Below are 17803 nucleotides of genomic sequence, written 5' to 3'. Positions count from 1 at the left end.
CTGTCATCTCAGGCTGAGTCCTCAGAACTGTTCACCGAATAAAACATAACTCTCAGCTTTTAGGTTGTGCATTTATTTCAGTTGACAAAACATAAGGGTGTGAGCTTTCAGTAAGAAAGGCAGGTAGGACTAACCTCGGCCCATAGCCTCGTATGTGCTGTATCTGCCAGCCCTGGGGTAGTCTGGGGCATTTTCACCGGAAATTAAAAGGCAAAATAGCAATCAAAAGAGAAAAATAGGAGGGAGGGTATAGCTCAGTGGCAAAGTGTGTGCCTAGCATGCGTGAGGTCCTGGGTTCAATCCCTGGTACCGCCATCAAGAAAAATAAATAAATAAACCTAAATACCCCCCCACCCCAATTAAAAAGAGAGAGAGAGAGAGAGAGAAATAAGGGAAGGAAGAAACATGGCACAGTTTCATTTAGGCTGTTCTAAACAGAAACAGCTGAAAAGCTAGAGACAATACCAGCCCTGATGGGTCTAATACTTTCCATTTTTGTGGACCAGGAAGGCAGTATTTTCTTCAGGTGGGATGTGCTTCTGAGATGGAATTTGAGCGTATTAGGCAGTATTTGTCCCAGTTCCCAGAGCCCTCACCTCTTCCTCATGCCTCACTCCTGTCTGCCCCCCTCCCTGTGGAATTCCTAAAGAGTTACATGTGGATCTGCCCTCTGGCTAGGATTTAAATGGTTTTCTTTAAATGTTCTCTTTTGCGATGCAGGTGATCTTCAGAGGAGACCTGAAAAAGCAGCAGCCCTGGGAACATTTACAGCGAGGTTAAGGGTCTTTGCAGAAGTTTCTGATGGGACATGAAGTCCGGGGAAGGACTGTGGCTGCTGTCCCCGTGGTCCTGCTCCATCAGGCGCAGGTAGTGACCACAACCACAGGGGCATGGGGAGCCTGGACTTCGAGGGGCCACAGTGTCATGGTTATGACATCAACTGTCACTGCGCAGGTGCAGGGACGTGAGCTAGAAGCGGGCCTGAAAAAGCACCCCTGCAGGAAAAAGGTCTGCGTTTGCACCTCTTTGTCTTGTTTAACTAACAGACGGGTGTCTCCTGATTGACCCTCATGTCTCTTCTAGCCCCTGCAGCAAATCGTCCACTTGAGATGCAGGGTTATTTGCTAAATACCTATTTGTCGTGGATGAAACAATCAAATGTGTTCTTGGAGGGAGCAGAATGTACAGTTAAACACATTTTTAACTGGATATAATTTATTTCACTATAAAATTACATAGCACCACAATTTTTAAAAATCAAAAGTAGAAAAAAAAAGTCACAGTCCTTGTGAGTTACGATTCCTTTCCCCAGGATATTGTCCACATCTGTACATATTTTGTGCATCCATTTCAGTCTCATAATTAAGACATTTTCCCACTTTCCCACTTTCTCCCATTTTTTTCTTTTTTTTTTTAAATGAAAAAGTTCCCTGTAACGCCTCACCTCACCCAACACAAGAGTGATTTTCATTTTTACAAAGGGCTTTTAACACAATCTCCAAAAATCTTAACTGAGTTAGAGCAGAATATTTACTTAACCGCATTGAGATGTTTTCCTTTGGGGCTGTTATTTAAAACAAACAAACAAACAAACGAAGAGGAGCATTTGTGCTACAAAGCACTTCTTTTCCTCTACATTTAGTATCGTGTCTTTGAGCAAAATTCTCCGAAGTGCAACCATCTGAAGTAATCATGCAGTTGCAAATAAAAATCATGCATTTATCTCTAAGCCATCCCTTCCCCCAGCTCAGGCCTAGAAATTCATTCCTCCTGCTGAGGCAACATGATTTATATTTAAATACTTCCTGTTCTGCAACAACGGCCCACTTCATCATCAGGGCGAACGTTCTCTAAGAAATTTTCTTTTAATTTGAAAAATTTTAAACCCAGACATTCTTTCTCTTACCACTCAAGGTATTTATTACCATCTAATGGTGGATATACTATAACTAGACTGATTTCTAGATAAGCAGTGTGATGGGGTAAGATACACAGAGTCCACGTCAGGAGAAATCCCTGGGGAATTTCAACTAAAATCACAGAAACTCCACTTGCAGTTTCCGGATGGGTTGTTTTTATTAGCAGCTCAGCTAAGGGTTTTTGTCATTTGGGGTCAGTTTATAAATGTCAGTGGTTTTAAAAACCACCATATGGTAGTGTTTCAGAAAAAAGAAAAAAGAAAGGAAAGGACAGGGGAGGGGAGGGGAGGGGAGGAGAGGAAAGGAGAGGAGAGGAGAGGAAAGGAAAGGATAGGATAGGATAGGAAAAGAAAAGAAAACCCTAAACCTTCGGCAGGAGCGTCACGCCCTTTATTTAATAATTTTTTTTTAATGTACTGAGTTCAGCTGAAAGTTTAACACACTGATGCTGCCTGTACCAGGCGCCGTGCAGGGAATTCAAAATGGGTGACGAGTGACAGGAAAAAAAAAAAAAGTAGGGGGAGCATATAGCTCAGGCGTAGAGCGTGTGCTTGGTGTACACAGGGTCCTGGTTTCAACCCTCAGTGTGTCCCTTAAGGGGGAAAAACAAAAAGAAATGTCATAATTTAATTATGGGGGAGGGTACAGCTCAGTGGTAGAGCACATTCTTAGCAAGAACGAGGTCCTGGGTTCAATCCCCAGTGCCTCTATTAACATAAACAAACAAACAAACAAGTAAATAAACCTGATTACCTCCCTCCAAAAGAAACAAAAAAGAAAAGAAAAATCTTGAAAGGCAGAGCTTAATTTAACTCAGGGATGTTTTATTTACGAAGAACTCACAGCGAATCATGCCAAACACTCAAAAGCACCGTCATTTTGGGTTAAATCTAATTTCTGTATAACTGTGCCTGACTCTAAGCTGACTAAGTGACAGTTACATTTTGTTGACTGACACGATCCATATGTTACTATCAATTCAGTTTTTTTTTTTAATACATTAAAGCTAACACTTGTTTCCAGGGTTTTAAAATACTCAATTTTGCAAAGCTCACAGTCCCTTGGTAGGCACCGTGCCTGCTGCGTCCAGGAGTAAAAGGATGCTGACTCAATTCCACGCCATCCACAAAATGCCAGGGCAGTTCAGGGACACGATGGGGTCTGAAGGGGCCACGCAGAGCTCCCAGGAACCGGCAGGAAGAAGAGCAGCAGGATGACCCCAGGAGAAGGCACGGTGCCCCGTCAGGAATGCAGAAATGCGCCTGGGATGCAGGAAGAAGCAGGTGATGCGGGGGCAGGGTACCCTGGGATGCCCTGTGATGGCAGGAAGTGCAGCAGGCCAGGGACAGCAGGCCAGAGAACAGAAAGGGCCCGAAAGAAATACATCTAAAAATGCAGAAGAAAAGAGTGGGCGGCTCTGACAGCAGGGATGCAAACAAGGAAGGCGCCTCAGCCAGGAAAGAGGGGCACAGTGTTCAGGAGGTCAGCTGGAGAGGGACCCCTGGGGCGGGGCCGGCCGGCCGGAGGAGACACCCTCCAGGATTCCTGGTCAAGACCTGTGGACTCAGGCCGGGGGCAGGTGGCAGGACTCCCAAAGCAGGGCATACGGGTGGGAGAGGATGCTCGCAACCCGTCTCCCTCAGGCACCGGGCGGTGGAAGCCTGGTGGATGCACTTGACCTGATCCTTGATGAGGGGCAGCGAGAAGCCAGTGTTCGAGGGCAGACGGGGTGGACGCCGTGAGACAGGTGGACTTAGGAGGGCCTGCAGCAATTAACTGGAGGCAGAGGTGAAACTCAGTGCAGACTCCAATGATCTAGGAGTTCTGTAAAGAAAAACGTTCAGTCACCCAAGCCGAACCCCTCATCTTACATATGAAACATCGAAGTCCAAGGACTTGCATCTGAGTTGATACAGAAAGGAGTCAGTAGGATGGTCGGATCTGAATGACACAAGCTGCAGAGAAGAGGCTGGCCGAGCTGGGCGGGAACGTCCAGCATCCACGACTGAACTCAAGTGGGAACCGCCCAGCGACCGTGAACTCGGCACAAGTCGGGCCCAGCCCCGCTCCTGGGCGGCCCGCCGTGGGGCCGGGCTGTGGAAGGGGGCAGGGCTGGGCACAAGGCCTGTTAACCACGAAACAAAGGCACCTCTCCAAGCCCCTTCAGACCAGCAGCCCGAGGAAGTAAAAGGGGAGATGCTTCTGTAATTTTACATCTTCAGGTGTCCACATTAAAAAAAAAAAAAAAAAGAAAAAGAAGCAAGGGAAGTTAATTTTAGTAATGTATTTTATTTAACTCAGTATAGCCAAACTGAAATCACTTCAACATGTAATCAACTTAAACATTATTAATTAATAATGCACTCGACTTTTCACACTAGATCTTGGACACCAGATGCTTTCCACACTCATGGCATCGCTCGCCTGGGACTGGCCCCAGTTCAAGGGCTCAACAGCCACAGGGGGTCAGGGGCTACCGCCCGGACAGCCCAGCCCTCCATCCCCACCGCCCTCGACCTGCCTGCATTTGGCTTGCAACTGGTGTACCGGGAAGAGGTCCTGCCCTCCCCAGATGTACTCGGCCCCAGAGAGAGAGGCCTTATCTGTGAGGCCTCAGGACACGGCCCGTGGCCTCTGCCCCGAGGCCCCCTCGGCCAGCAAACAAGGAAGGAAGGCTGGACCAGCCGCACGTGGCTGGGGACCGGGCGAAAACAAGGTCACTATCCAGGAAGTGTGGCTCTGGGCCAATGGGGAAGAACCCTAGGAGCGATTAAAGTATTAACAGATAAGAAGTGTTCCCCTGGCCACGCTGCCGCAGGAAGGGCGCCTCGCTCTACAGACAAGCCGAAAACATTTCCTTCTGAGCCTTAGTCACACTTGCACACTCAAGGGCCCAGTACCTGGCCGAGCACAGGGGCTCAGGAAATGTCAAAAAGCAGGCACCTTAAGCTGGAGCTATTTCACAAGCAGGAGGAGCGAAGAGTAAGCAGTGTTGCTGGATGGAAATTCCTGCGTGTCTCCACGGGTTGTTTTCACAGGAGTTTTTACTGTAAACTTGCAAAAGTTTCAGTGGTCGGCACCTGTCCTGGTGATTACACAACACCGTATTACCTACCTGGTTCTAGAAAAGCCTCACCGGCCCCTCCCCGCCCTCTCTCCACGCCCTCCCCTGCCCTGTCTACTCCTTAATCTGCCCTTGAACCCCCAGCACCGAAGAGGTTTCGCCAAGTGAATGAATGAAGTGAACAAAAAGGAAGAATGAATGAATGAGATTGTTTCTGGACTCGAATGACTTTGAAGGGAAGGGGTGCCCGTTAAGTTCAGTAAATATTTCCTGAGCACCTACTATGTGCCAGGCACCAGGCCAGGTGCCAGCAGGGTACAGAAACGAATGAGACAGGATGGTGATTTCCCACCCTCACTGCACCCAAAACACAGGTATTCATGGGAGAGCCAGGTGCGCCGGCCCTGCACCCGTGAGACACCAAGGGTGCTTGAGCCCGAGCCCATTGGTCTGCACGTCAACCCTGTGGAGTCTTGCCTTTCAAAGAAGAGCAGGTAAGAGAAGCAGATAATTCAACGCTCACGGCAGGACGGGGCAGCTACAGAGGAGGCCCTGGGGTCTGAGAACAGCACGGAGCAGCTGAACCGAGGCCAGCACCCTGCGCCTTCTGTGCCCCATCACTGAGGACACAGAGGTCGTTCTGCTGCTGGCCGGACACACAGTAACATACTAGTGCACACAAACACGCACCACGTGGCACTGGGAGACACGGGTCATGGGCTGAAGTGTGAACTCCCAGCGCCCGGTGTCTGGGAATGTGACCGTATCAGGGAGTCTGACAATGACCACGTCGTGATCCGCACAGCAGTTCACCCAGTATGACTGGTGACGAGCCACGTTTGCCTATCTTAACCCATCCAGACTTCCCTAACAAAAATCTCGTAGACTGGGGGGCTTATAAACAACAAACATGTATTTCTCACAGCTCTGGAGGCTGGGAGACTAAGATCAACGTGTGTGGCGAGGGCGCTCTCTGGGGCCTGCTTTTTGAGGGCACCAGTCCCGTCTGCAAGGGCCCCGCCCTCATGGCCTCATCTCACCCTGTCACCTCCACCTCCTAGCAACATCACACCGGGGTTAGGGCTCAACCCGTGACATCAGAGGGACGCAAACCCTGGGTGTATAGCATCGCCCCTCTGCCTGAGGACAAGAGAGACGTTAGGAGGGTGTCAGCGAGCAAGGCTGGGACGAGGGGGTAAGATACACCCTGAAAGAGAGGCAATTCCTTAGGGCCCCACAAGCCGAAAGAATAAAGATATCTTTTTCTTTCTACTCCATCCAGCCCACCCACCACTCTGCCTCCTACAGCCAGACCCTCAGTGCTCAGGGCCCCTGGCCAGTGCTTCGCCGAGACATAAAGAAGAAACTGCCAACTGTGGCCCCGGCAGGGAGAGCCGGCTCTGCCTCGGCCACACCAGGATGGGGACAGCCCCGCCCCTGCCACGTGATCAGGAAGAAATGCAGTTTTTGCCAACAAGCCCGGGCCCCGAGGTGCCCGCTCTGCAGGTCTTCCCAGCCCTTCCCATCCCGTCGTCCTCACGCTGTAAGCGCTGAGCGGCAGTCGGGCTGTCAGGAAAAGTTAGTTTATGGGACTGTTTTGTTTCTCTTCCTTCTCCATGGCACAGCCAACGGCCAGCCTCCCAGGGGCCCTGCAAGTCTGTGCGCTTCCCAGAGCAAAGCTGCTCCTGGAACACACGCCCCGCAAGACGCTTCTGAATGCGCGCTGGCGCCGTGGGCCAAAGGAGGGGGTCAGGCAGTCAAGGCAGACACCCCGGAGGCAGAGCTCGCTCACCACCAGGGACTAGCCCTCACGCTGCTCAGAGCACCTCCAACGGTGGCTGTGCTCCCACGGCGATCGATGGCCCCCTCTGCGTGCCCCTGGCAAGCACTCCTTCCAGGACCTCCGACCACCTCCTTACCTGGAACACCTCTGTCTTTCATGAGAAAGAGTCAAACTCGAAAGTCAGACGGAGTCTGGTGACCAGCCCCAGCTCCCCGGCACCCTCAAGAACAGATTCTCTGGGCCCAAATGTTCGCCCCCTTCCGCCAGCACAGAGCACCCTCTTCCCCACTGTCCCCCATCTCCAGTGTCTATCCAGCTTCTCTCCAGTCTCCACCAGTCACTCCCTCACCTGGTGGGTACATGCTGGCCCTGGGGCATCACTATCCCCTCACAGAGCCTCCCTGCTGGACCATGAGCACTGCCGGGTGAGGCCCACTTCTCAGGCCTCGTCCTCCCCTGCATCAGAGCTCACGCCGCCGGGCCCCTCCAGGTAGCCCAAGCAAGACTCACCACCGCCTGGCTCTGGGACTGGGCTGTCTGCTGTCTACACCGCCAGGGGACCCAAGACTGTCAAGCCCGCCCCACTACATCCCAGGCTGCCAGGCCCACGTGCGGGGTCTTTCCTTCCAACACAAGCCAACACCCCCTTCTACTTCTGCTCACAGTCCTGTGGTGTCCGGCTCTGTAGCCTGACCCCCCCAGAGAGAGAGCACCCCTGCATTTGCTCAGATCTTGCTAGAGAACAGAATGCGAACCCTGATCCCATCTCCTCATTGATAACCTGCCCCAGGGTCCCTTCTGAACCAGGTTTCTCTACCTTGGATTCACTCGGGCAAAAATGCATTTAGAAAGAGCATGCTAGGTACTAAGGGAATGCAAAGAACGAAAAAGTTCCTCCCTAGAAGGGCTTTTAATTTAGTACGAGAAATGACGTAGTTATGTCAAAATTAGAGAGGTTTCAGTGCAATTATAGATTCTGAAAAAAAAGTTGCAGTGGAAGCACGTGGTAGAGGAAAGGATCCCCAGCCCGTGGGTGAGAGCTCAGGGCTGGAAAGAGGGGGCCTGGCTGGGGCCCTCGGTCTGCAGCTCTGTCCTCTCTGCTCCGCGCCTGCATTGCCTCATCCGTCAGAAGCCAGTGCTGGAAAAGTCGGCCTCCACACCCCTCCCACGTTAATGATCCCAGAGCTTTAAGAAAAAGTCAACATGTGTGCCGAGTCTGGAAGGATCATTAGGAACCTGGCACATGGAGGTGGTGGGAGAACGTTCTGGGGCTCATGTGTGGAGGCTGCAGAGAGATCAGAGCTGGAGAGACAGGGTGGAACCAAGTCAGGAAAAACCTGGAAAGCTCAGCTGGGGGCACACTCGTGACTTAACAGGCAATGGTGTCCCAGCAGGAAATGGCAAGAGGTCAGTGGCGAGCAGGGGAGAGACACCACTGGGACCAACGCAAAGTGTCCCAGGAAAGATACACAAGATCTCCATGATTCTCCTTAAGACACTGTTCAACTTGGGGTGGAAGAGGTCCCTAACACGAGGTCTGCACACTTCCCAACCACAAGCGGGGAGAGAAAACAGCCTCTCTGACCAGCAGGTCCTTCCTGCAGGAAGTGTGGGCAAGCCTCACCAGGGAGGGGGCGGCAGGGGGTGGCCAGCGGTGCTGTTCTGGAACACGGGAGAGCCTGCGGACAAGCCAACCACAGGGCGCAAGCGGACGGGACTCATACACCACCCACCGCTGGCCAGGTAACAGGTCCGGGAGGCAGGCAGGACATAAAGGGACAGCCCCAGGCTGCCTGCATGGCTGGTGGGTCAGTGCAAGTCCAGACGCATTCTCTTCTCCTCTGATGTGGTGGGCACAGCCCCGCCTCCCTCCAGATAACCTTAAGACACTGCCACCGCAACATCAAATGTGCCCAGTTTCAAAGCACTGCTTGAAAACTGGCGCTTGGGAAGCCAACAAATGTCTCAGGAAAATCACGCTGCAGGAAGCGTTCGAGGACAGACACAAAGCCCTGTTTAACCAATAACCAGCATAAGAGACAGAGTCAGTGTCTGCCATCTGGGTTTGGAACCCTCTTCTGCCCGGCCAGGTCTGCCCAGGCTCCAGCCCGCAGAGCCCTGCCATCCGTGCTGGGGCTCACTTCCAGCTCAGCTCGGAGGCTCCCCCCTGCCGCCCAGCTACGATCACCCGGGGCATCGCGGCAACCTTATTCGGTGCCCCTGAAGTCAGAGGACGGCAATCGTGGGTCATAAAAACCGTGGTGGTTGCCGGATTCCTCCTCATCTTCCCTGAACCCTCTCTCTTCCACCAAGCAAACTGGGGGCGGAGAGGGGAAAGGAGGGAAGATTTCTAGGACAGAGCCCCCAAAACCCAAGAATGAAAGTCACCACGTCGGCGGGACCATCCAGAAGATTCCAGAAATGGAAGCAACGTGCTATCTCTGGGAGGCTGGGTTTGAATGGCGTTCAGAGAGAGCCAGGCCACCCTCCAACACAACAGGGGCAGGCCTGGCCCAGACCAACAGTGCTGGCTGTCAGTTCCCAGGTCCCGAATTTGACCCTGACTGTCTAATTTGCCTGGATAACTGGGACACATCCTTCAAGTCCCAGTCCGGCATCACTGGATCCCGCGGGCAGGCTCCTCGCCATGCCCCACTGCATGGCGCACACCAGCCCCAGTGCTAGAACAATTTGTGACTTTCGCCCCCAAGACCGTAGCCTCCTCCAGGTCACAGAATATCTCCTTTTCCACAGGACTCTGGGTCCCCGCCAGCTTCAACATGTGCCACGTGCCAGGCCTTGACACCATAACTGCTCCTCCTCTCCTCCTCTGTAGGTCGGGGACAGTACCGACGCCTGTCCTGGGGGCTGCATGAGAACTGGGTCCTCCGTAGCGCGCACAGCACTTCCTCCCGGCACCTGGTGATGGGAAACACTACCTGGGCACCCATTGTTTCCTGGCTCCCCAGAGCTGAAGTCCGGGAGACTACAATAAACACGCAGGCTGGCATGCCTCCTATGCCATCCAGGAACTTATTCTTTGTGACACTGCAGCCAGCTTGTCAGCTTAGAGGAAGCCCTGCTCTCTGCGTCTGTGGGCCATTCAGGAAACACAATCCAGCTCAGGCTTTATATTCCAGGAAAGAAGGAAGATGCAGCTTTTATCACCCAGGAACCGCCCTTTTCAAAGCCTCATCTCTCATCATCTTTGAGGAAAGCCATTGTAAAAATTAAAAAAAAAAAAAATTCTTCTTGCAAATAGCCTTAAAAATGGTTGCACTGGTGAGCAGCCCTGCAGTATTGATTTTCCTGGAAAAGACCTTTAAAGCAGCACATTTTTCTTTCTGGATCTTGGAAACCACTTAGGCCAACACCTTAGTTTCGCTGTCGAAGGAACTGGGGCCACGCAAGGAGGTCAGGACACTTGCCCAAGGTCACAGATCTGGGTCAGAGAGCTGCACAAGCTCTGTCCTCCCGCCCAAGTCCCCAGCAGGTCTGGGGACAGTTGCTTCAATTTACTTTCTCCATCTAATTAAGAAAAGGTATTCATGTGTGTCCATAATGCAGAAACCAAGGAGAGAGGAGACTGGCTCCAGAAATGATTACCTCAAATGACTTTTCTAGTCTTAAAGGAAAGAGAAGAGCCTTCAACTTAGTTCTCGGATCTCCCAGGCAGGAAACTACCCAAGTGAACACAGGAAGGTCCATCTCCCTCAGAGGCACTTCATTCTTTTCACAGCCCCTCGGCTGCGGCTGCTATTCCACAGCCCAGGGGTCCAAGGGAGGTCCTTGCTGGGCCACATGCCCTGGAAGAGTCTGAGGCCTCCGCACATCACTGATCCCCAGGGCAGCTGACCCGTCTCCATCCTCCCGAGTTCAAGTGTGGAGCAAGAGAACAGCAGACTGTCCAGAGAGCTGATGCCACAGCCTTCTGTGTGGCTGGGGTCCCGGACCCTCCCCTCCGAGTCTACAATGTCCCAGTGTCCTCACAGTCCCAAAGGGCAGGCTGGGCTGGGGATCCGTGATGCCATCCAGCTCTGTGGCTCTCAGCCTACGTGACAGACGGGCAGACCTCCTCCTGTCTCTGTACCAAAGGGAAAGGATCCCAAGAGGGAAGGGAAATTTGAACAAAAGGCAGTGGGGCCAAATTATGAACCACAGTGGAAAAAACAGGCCACGTGCCTCCTAGCTCCAGGCCCTGCCGCTGTGTGGCTCTGGGCACGCTCAAGCGCTGGATGCCAGCAGCTTCAGCTGAAGGGTGTGAGGTCCCTTCCAAGTCCCAAAGCACACTGAGTCCCCGCGACAAGCCCTGCGCTCAGGTAAAGAGGTGGGGGCAGCGACTACACACGATCAAGCCGAGGGCCCTGGAACACTTTTGTAAAACGCGGATGTGAAAGCTCTCTTGTGGTCTTCAGACCCCCACCTGCATGGCGCAGAGCTTCCGCACGATTCATCCGCTGGCTGAAGCTCCGCCCCCAGCACCTGAGTTCACCCTCAACGGTTCCCCTTCCCCCATCAGTGCCATCCGGGCAGTGACATTTGAAGCAGTGACATTTGAACCAGAGTTTCTTCAAACAAACTTCCAAACTCCAATTTGCTGGATCTGGAAAACTCCCCTTCCGTTAAAATTAGGTCATTTGCATCGTGTTTTTCCTGAGGTTCTCCAGGCCTCAGATAAGGGGTCCAGGTGGGAGCCCCTGCTGGGGGCTGAAGACCACACATCTCACACTGGAACCCCTCAACGCAGCCTTCATCACTCTAAAGCAGGGCCCAGCTCATTTTCTTCCTCCAAAACCATCAACAGCTCCCACTGCCACAGGATCAAGACTAAGTCGGCCTGGAATTCCAATTTTCAAGATCGACTCTCACCTGATCATTCTAGTCATAATTCGTTTGCACTCTTTACAAAATAATCAAAACAAAAATCGAAAAGTTGCCAGGAAACTGCAGAAGACCAGGTCCCCATTCTCCGTACCAGGGCCAGGCGCACAGTCACTGGAGCACGTGGGCTGCAGGCCCGTGGGAAAGCTCCGAGCAGGCCCCTTGTGTTCCCTCCCCCTCCCTCTGCCCCGCTGCTCCCTCTGGCCTGGGGCCCTTCCTGCCACCCTGAGCCCGCCCCACCTGCAAGCTTTGACTAAACATCCCTCCTCACACACCCGCCTCTCCTCTCTGGCCTCTCCCGCCAGGGAACTTCCACAGCTCCAAGGCTCTGGACCACCTCGTTTTCAGCCTCACACTTTACTTGTCAGCACAGCTTATCTGCGGGCTGCCCCTCCAGCCAGATTCACTGGAACGTGTCCTTGTTGGATTCCCAGGCCCCACTCCTAGGACAGGGCTTCCTGCCCACAGCTGTTCAGAACTAGGTGTGGGGTCGGTCGGCGCAGGGACCAGGCTCCCCTCCACTTCCAGGGCAGGAGCCACCGGAACACCCCCGGGGCCTTATCTAACTCTCTCCCTTACCCGGCCTGCCATAGGCCTGGCACAAAGCAAGCTTGGGATATCCGTTGAGGGGGCTTTTTAGTATTATTATGCACCGGGCAAAGGGCAGGGAGAAAGAACTTCGGAGAGACCACCTTGAGCTCTGTCTAGGGAGATCCTCAGGGTGCAGTTAAGTAACGCTTTCCTCCCCGAGACCCCGAGCCTCCAGGCTTGCCTGAACCATTAGAGCCGGGAGCCCAGGATGGTGCCCAGGAGCCGGGGAGCCACTGCTGGAAGGTCGGGTGAGGAGACCCGCAAGGAACTTTCGGCGCGCCCCTCGGGAGGGGAAGGCGTGCAGGGAGGGAGGCGGGCGGTCTCAGTCGTCACTGGGCGCTGGGATGTGCATCGCAGAGGACGTGGGGCACCGGCCCACTCGGGCCGGGCTGACCTTCCCCCAGCCTCCCCGTGGCCCCGCGGGTCGCCCTTGCCAGACAACGTCCACCGCGACTGTCACACGGCCCCCAACCCGGAGCCGCCCCCGGCCACCCTACCGGCTGGAGCGCAGGGACGCGGCGCTGCGGACCCCTGGGGCCGGGGAAGCGGGCTCCGGATCCCCAAGGGGCCGCGGCACCGGAGCCACCGAGGGGCAGGGCCAGCGTGGCGACCTCGGCCGGATCCCGCCATCGCCCCCCGCCCGACCCCACCCCCCTCGGGTGCCTCGGCCGCGCCCGGCTCCGGGGAGGCCGACACAAAGGGGACGCGCGTCACCCACCTGGTCCCGCGCGGCCGGGGGCCGCCGCTGCTGCTCGCCGCGGGCGGGGCTCCGAGCGCGGCGCCGAGGTCCGCTGTGCAGGCCGGGTGTCCGCGCCGCGCGTCCGCCGCCCGCGCCGCCCCGCCCGGCGCCGCCCTCGATTCCCGGCCGCCCTCCAGCCGGGGCGCACCGCCCGCGGGGGGAGAGTGGGCGGCGGCGCCGAGCGGCACAAAGACGCGGGGCGCTGAGGCGCGGCCCGAGCGCAGCGCCCCCTGCCGCCCGCCCTCGGCCGCGCAGGCCCGCCGAGACGCCCGCTCACCCGGGGCCACCCGGACCCCACGCCGCCCAGCGGAGCACGAGGTGCCTCGTCGCGGGGCGGCCAGAAGACGGTCCCTGATACCAACACTCTGCGGCTAAAAGCTCAGCAAGCTGGGGACGAAACGGTGACCCCAGAGCACTTTTAGCCAGCTCGCGGATGGAGGGCGCCCTGGGCTGGGCCAGCGGGGCCAGGACTCACTCCAGCCACGGACCAGGTGTTGGGGGCCGGGGGGTGTGCTTCCCGGAACCTCCGCTGGATGCCCTGCCGTGTGAGGACCTGGTGATGAAGGCTGAGGGCCTTTCTACGCCAGCGTCACGTGAACTGTCTCTCCATCCCACTGCCTACCTGACGGCTTTGACGGATGGAAGCGAGGAGGCGACTTGTCTGATCCCTCTGTTCTGTGGATTCCCGAGATCCAGGCACACCCAGATACTTCCTATTCTTAGGGTTTCTAGCTTGTTTGAGTCAAAGATCTTTGAAGGTGGAATTTTCCTGTGAGAGTTATTTTAGCCACTCCCTCTGGGAGCTGGAAGTTAAACAAGTGTTAAATTATATGTCTCCGGCAGACACAGCTGAACAAAACCTACTGGTATGTATGAAAGAATGCCTCCTTTAATGGACAGACTCTTTTCTTCAAAAGTGTGGGAAAACCCAACATCATATCTTTCCTCCTTAACACCAAGCCCTCCACACTGTCTGCTCTGAATTCTAATGCCCCAGCCCAGTGACCTTCAACAAGTTACTGAACTTCCCTGTGCTTCAGTTTTCTTATATGAAAAATGCAGATGGTCAGAGAGAGCTTGTTAGAGATTAAATAGGCAAATATACATAAAGCCATCTCAAAATAACTGCAAAGTTGTAAGGACTCCGTAGTCTGGGCTCTTATTTGTTTCATTTTCCCCTAAACTAGAAGATTCTTAACTATTCTGGCAATCTGCATAATTTGTCTTTCCCCACTACATACACATATTAAAAAAAAAAACATAAATCTGTCTCATCCACATTGAGAAGCTATTCTGGTAAATATTTCCCCTCCCTAGATATGAATTCTGATGTCTCTGTCAAATTCTTTGTGCAAATGTCATCGTTCAAGAAAAAGGCACAACGGGAAAAACCCTAACAGCAGTGCATTGCTCCAGCCTCTCACTGGAAGATGAAAATGGTTCCGAATAAAGGCCTGAGCTTTACAGCAAATATGCTCACACCTCCCTCCTCTGCACTGGTCGGGGCGCCAGGGAAGTACTTGTGTGATGCTGCCTATGAATGAAGGATTAAATGAATGAGGGATGGACGATAGGAAGCACACAGGGAAGACGATGTGTGGTCCACCCTGAGATGCAGGCGTTTCTGTGGTGAGCAGGGGCACAGGTTTGAAGCCAGCGGCTGGGGCGGAGGATCGGGGGCCGGCAGGGAGAGGGCTGAGGTACAAAACCAACGTCGTCTTACCTCTTGCCCAGCTGTGGCACTGAGACCTGTAAGTGCTTATGCAGTGACGCGCGTGTGACTTCACTCCTATGTTTGTTTTTGTTAATACGATTGTTGTGGGAGAGATGGGGAAAGGAGACCTCATCGCCGGATAGTCCAGTTCGCGGCAGGCTGCACGACGTAGCTCTGTGCTCTGTGAAGTCCTCCTAACCCGTCGCTGCTTTCCCCATCTCCAGATCTCTGAGGTTGTATAATAGTGTGCCTCCATGCTGATGGTGGCATCTGTTACACTTCGTATTTTGGATATTTACTGTCTGATTATTAGGTCATAGGTTCTGTAGAAGAGCAGTGATGTAATTGTATGGAATTTCCCGTAAGGCCTTGAGCATACTCAGTGCTCAATAAATAAATACTGGAATCATCTGCTCTGGGCTGGGCCACCAGGCAACCTTCCTGGTCTTCTCCAATAAGCTGCCTGTGTCTCTCAAGGCCACATCCAACCCATCACTGGTTGGTGTTCAGTCCAGCCCTCTGCGCAGGTCATGGCTCTCAACCATCTCACCCAGTGGTTTGTCCTGTCAGGTTCATTTAAAAGCTACCCATTGTTCCTGAGTGTTTGTGCCCATGGACATGTGACATCGTTCACTTTCTGAACGAGCCTCCTTTTAATTACCTACTAAGGGCGAGACTCTGTGCTAGATGGCTATGGGCCAGGGCATCAGTGCCACCGCAGTAAGTGGTCCCGAGGCTGGAGAACTGGGAATCCACTCTGAAGTTCCTTCTCTAGACACAAAATTGAGGGAAGCTCTCAATTCACACTCGTGGCTTAAAATTAAAACTCTTTAGGCAATGGAATTTGTATGAATTTGTAACCACACATTCTGAATGCACAGAAAATTCACATTTCTTTAACTTTTAAAATTAACTTAAATTAAATGCCAGCTTTTGTAGGGGGGCGTAGAGCTCAGTGGTAGAGTGCATGCTTAGCATGCACGAGGCATGCACGAGGTCCTGAGTTCAACCCCCAGTACCGCTGTTTAAAAAATAAATGAAAATTTGAAGAAGCAGTGATTTCAAATTTCCCAAATGTGTTGAAAATAAAAATGCAATTCTACATACTACAACCTTTAGAGCAAACACTAAAACTATATAAAGAGAATTAGAGCAAAAGAAAAAATGGAAGAAGCAAGTTGAGTATTAAAAAAAAAAAGATTAAATGTGGGTTATTTTTCTGATTGCCTCTCCCCAGAGGCACGCGAGAATCTGGGGGACTTTGCAGTGCTGGGAAGTGGGATGTCACCTGTCGTTCTTAGCCTGTCGCCTGGTCCGCCGGCAGTCTCCTCCTCCAGGCACGCCATCCCTTTCAAGCAGCCATGCTCAGTTTCTCTTTCAGGGATGCAGGGATGCAGCTTCCAAAGGGGGCCGGGAAGCTGAGAGCTTCCACATGTCCCAGGGCTATGCCAAGTCCCTGCCACTCTCAGGGCTTCTCAGGAAACCTTCCTCTGTCCACCTCCCGCCTCCCTTCCTTCAAAGGCTGCCTGTCTTTCTCTCCCAGCTAGATGTCCCAAATAAGCTCTTCACGTAAGACGGAAATGCAGGGAGACTGCCTTCTGCTTCGCAAACACTCCTGGAGCTAGAAAAATTGCAAAGCTCAAGATATTTTCTCAGGACACCAGGAAAGAAAATGCAAAAAAGCAAACCTACCTCACTATCCAATAAAATATGTAGCCGAAATAGCAAAGCATATAACCATCAAATTGTGCATCTGAAATATGAGTAGTTTACTGTACAGAAATTACACCACAGTAAAGTTGTTTAAGAAAAAAGGGCATAACAGCTTAAGGAAGAAAAACGAAAGTTCAGGAAAGAAAGGGCAAGTGAAGGAGGAAATCCGTCCTTGCCGTCAGTCAACAACAGCACTGCTGGGGGTGTTGGATGGTGTCCCCCAGGTTCGTGTGTTGAAGTTCTAATCTCTACCACCTCCCCACATGACTTTTTGGAAATAGGGTCATTGCAGGTGTAACGAGTTCAGATGGAGTCACGCCGGAGCACAGTGGGCCCTAACCCCATGTGACTGGTGTCTTCCTGCAGAGGGTAAATTTGAAGACAGACGGCTGCCCAAGCTGACTGAGACAGGTCAGTTCAGCACAAACAGTGCTTGAGTAAAGTGACATCTGAGTTGTGATGTAAGGAGCAATGAAATTTCCCTCCTGAAAATACCCAGCTCCGACTTCACAGATGCACACAGAGGGGTCTCTTGACTCCTCAGTAACAGCCTGTGGGGAGAAGTTCTAGGAAACTTCGTTACAACACAAACCTCAAGAGAGAAGGGACAGAGGTCACTCTATTCAGGCGTGGTGCTAAGGGGGGTTCAGGGTGAGATACTGTGATTTTTTTTCTTTAGTGGAGGTACTGGGGAGTGAACCCAGGACCTCATACATGCTGAGCATGTGCTGTACCACTGAGCTAGACCCACCTCCCACCGGGATATTATGATTTATAACAAAAAAATGTATTTTTGGCCCTTATCATTCCTGACACAAAGCTCCTAAAACACTTGCAATTTCTTTGGAATGGGTGATGACACCAAAAAAGATATCTTTTGCTATGTTATTGAGGGGACTTCTGGAAAGCCCTTAGGTCACTTATGGTGGGGCTGATTGCCAGGGCACCCAGCCATGTGATTGTAGGGTTAGAACTCTCGTTCCCACCCCTAGACTTCCAGATGGGGGAGGGGGTTGAAGGTTGAGTCCAATCACCAAGTGCCAATGAGTTAACCAGTCATGCTTATGTAATGAAGCCTCCGTGGAACCCCCCAAGGACAGGAGTTCAGAGAGCTTCCAGGGTGTTGAACACATGGGGATATGGAGACTGGTGCATCTGGAGAGACTGGCGTACTGGGTACCAGTGTATCCTTTGCCCAGACCTCGTCCTGTGCATCTCTCCCATTGGCTGCTCCAAAACTCTATTCTTGGGTAATAAACCAGTAGTCTGCTAAGTGAAATGTTTCTCTGAGTTCTATGAGCTGGTCCAGCAAAGTAACCCTCTCCTGGGAGGGGGTCCTTGGATGCTCGAGTACAGCTGATCAGTCAGAGGCCTGGGCAACAACGTGCACTTGTGATTG

At 52.9% G+C, this 17803-nt stretch overlaps 1 protein-coding gene across 3 annotated transcripts in view; it reads right to left on the bottom strand.

Annotated features, from left to right (window-relative positions):
• The window catches only part of RNF144A (ring finger protein 144A), a 108875-nt gene extending 95764 nt beyond the window's left edge, over positions 1–13111 (bottom strand). Inside the window, exon 1 of one of the 3 annotated variants that reach the window (XM_074341617.1) lies at positions 12957–13111. The gene's annotated coding sequence lies outside the window, so the exon portion shown is untranslated. The remainder of the gene's footprint in view (positions 1–12956) is intronic. The other 2 variants (XM_074341616.1, XM_074341619.1) reach the window with 2 other exon arrangements.
• Between the last annotated feature and the right edge of the window lie 4692 nt (positions 13112–17803).

This window comes from Camelus bactrianus, chromosome 15, assembly GCF_048773025.1.
Source record: "Camelus bactrianus isolate YW-2024 breed Bactrian camel chromosome 15, ASM4877302v1, whole genome shotgun sequence".
Lineage (NCBI taxonomy): Eukaryota > Metazoa > Chordata > Mammalia > Artiodactyla > Camelidae > Camelus > Camelus bactrianus.
This window is presented reverse-complemented; position numbering and strand designations above follow the sequence as displayed.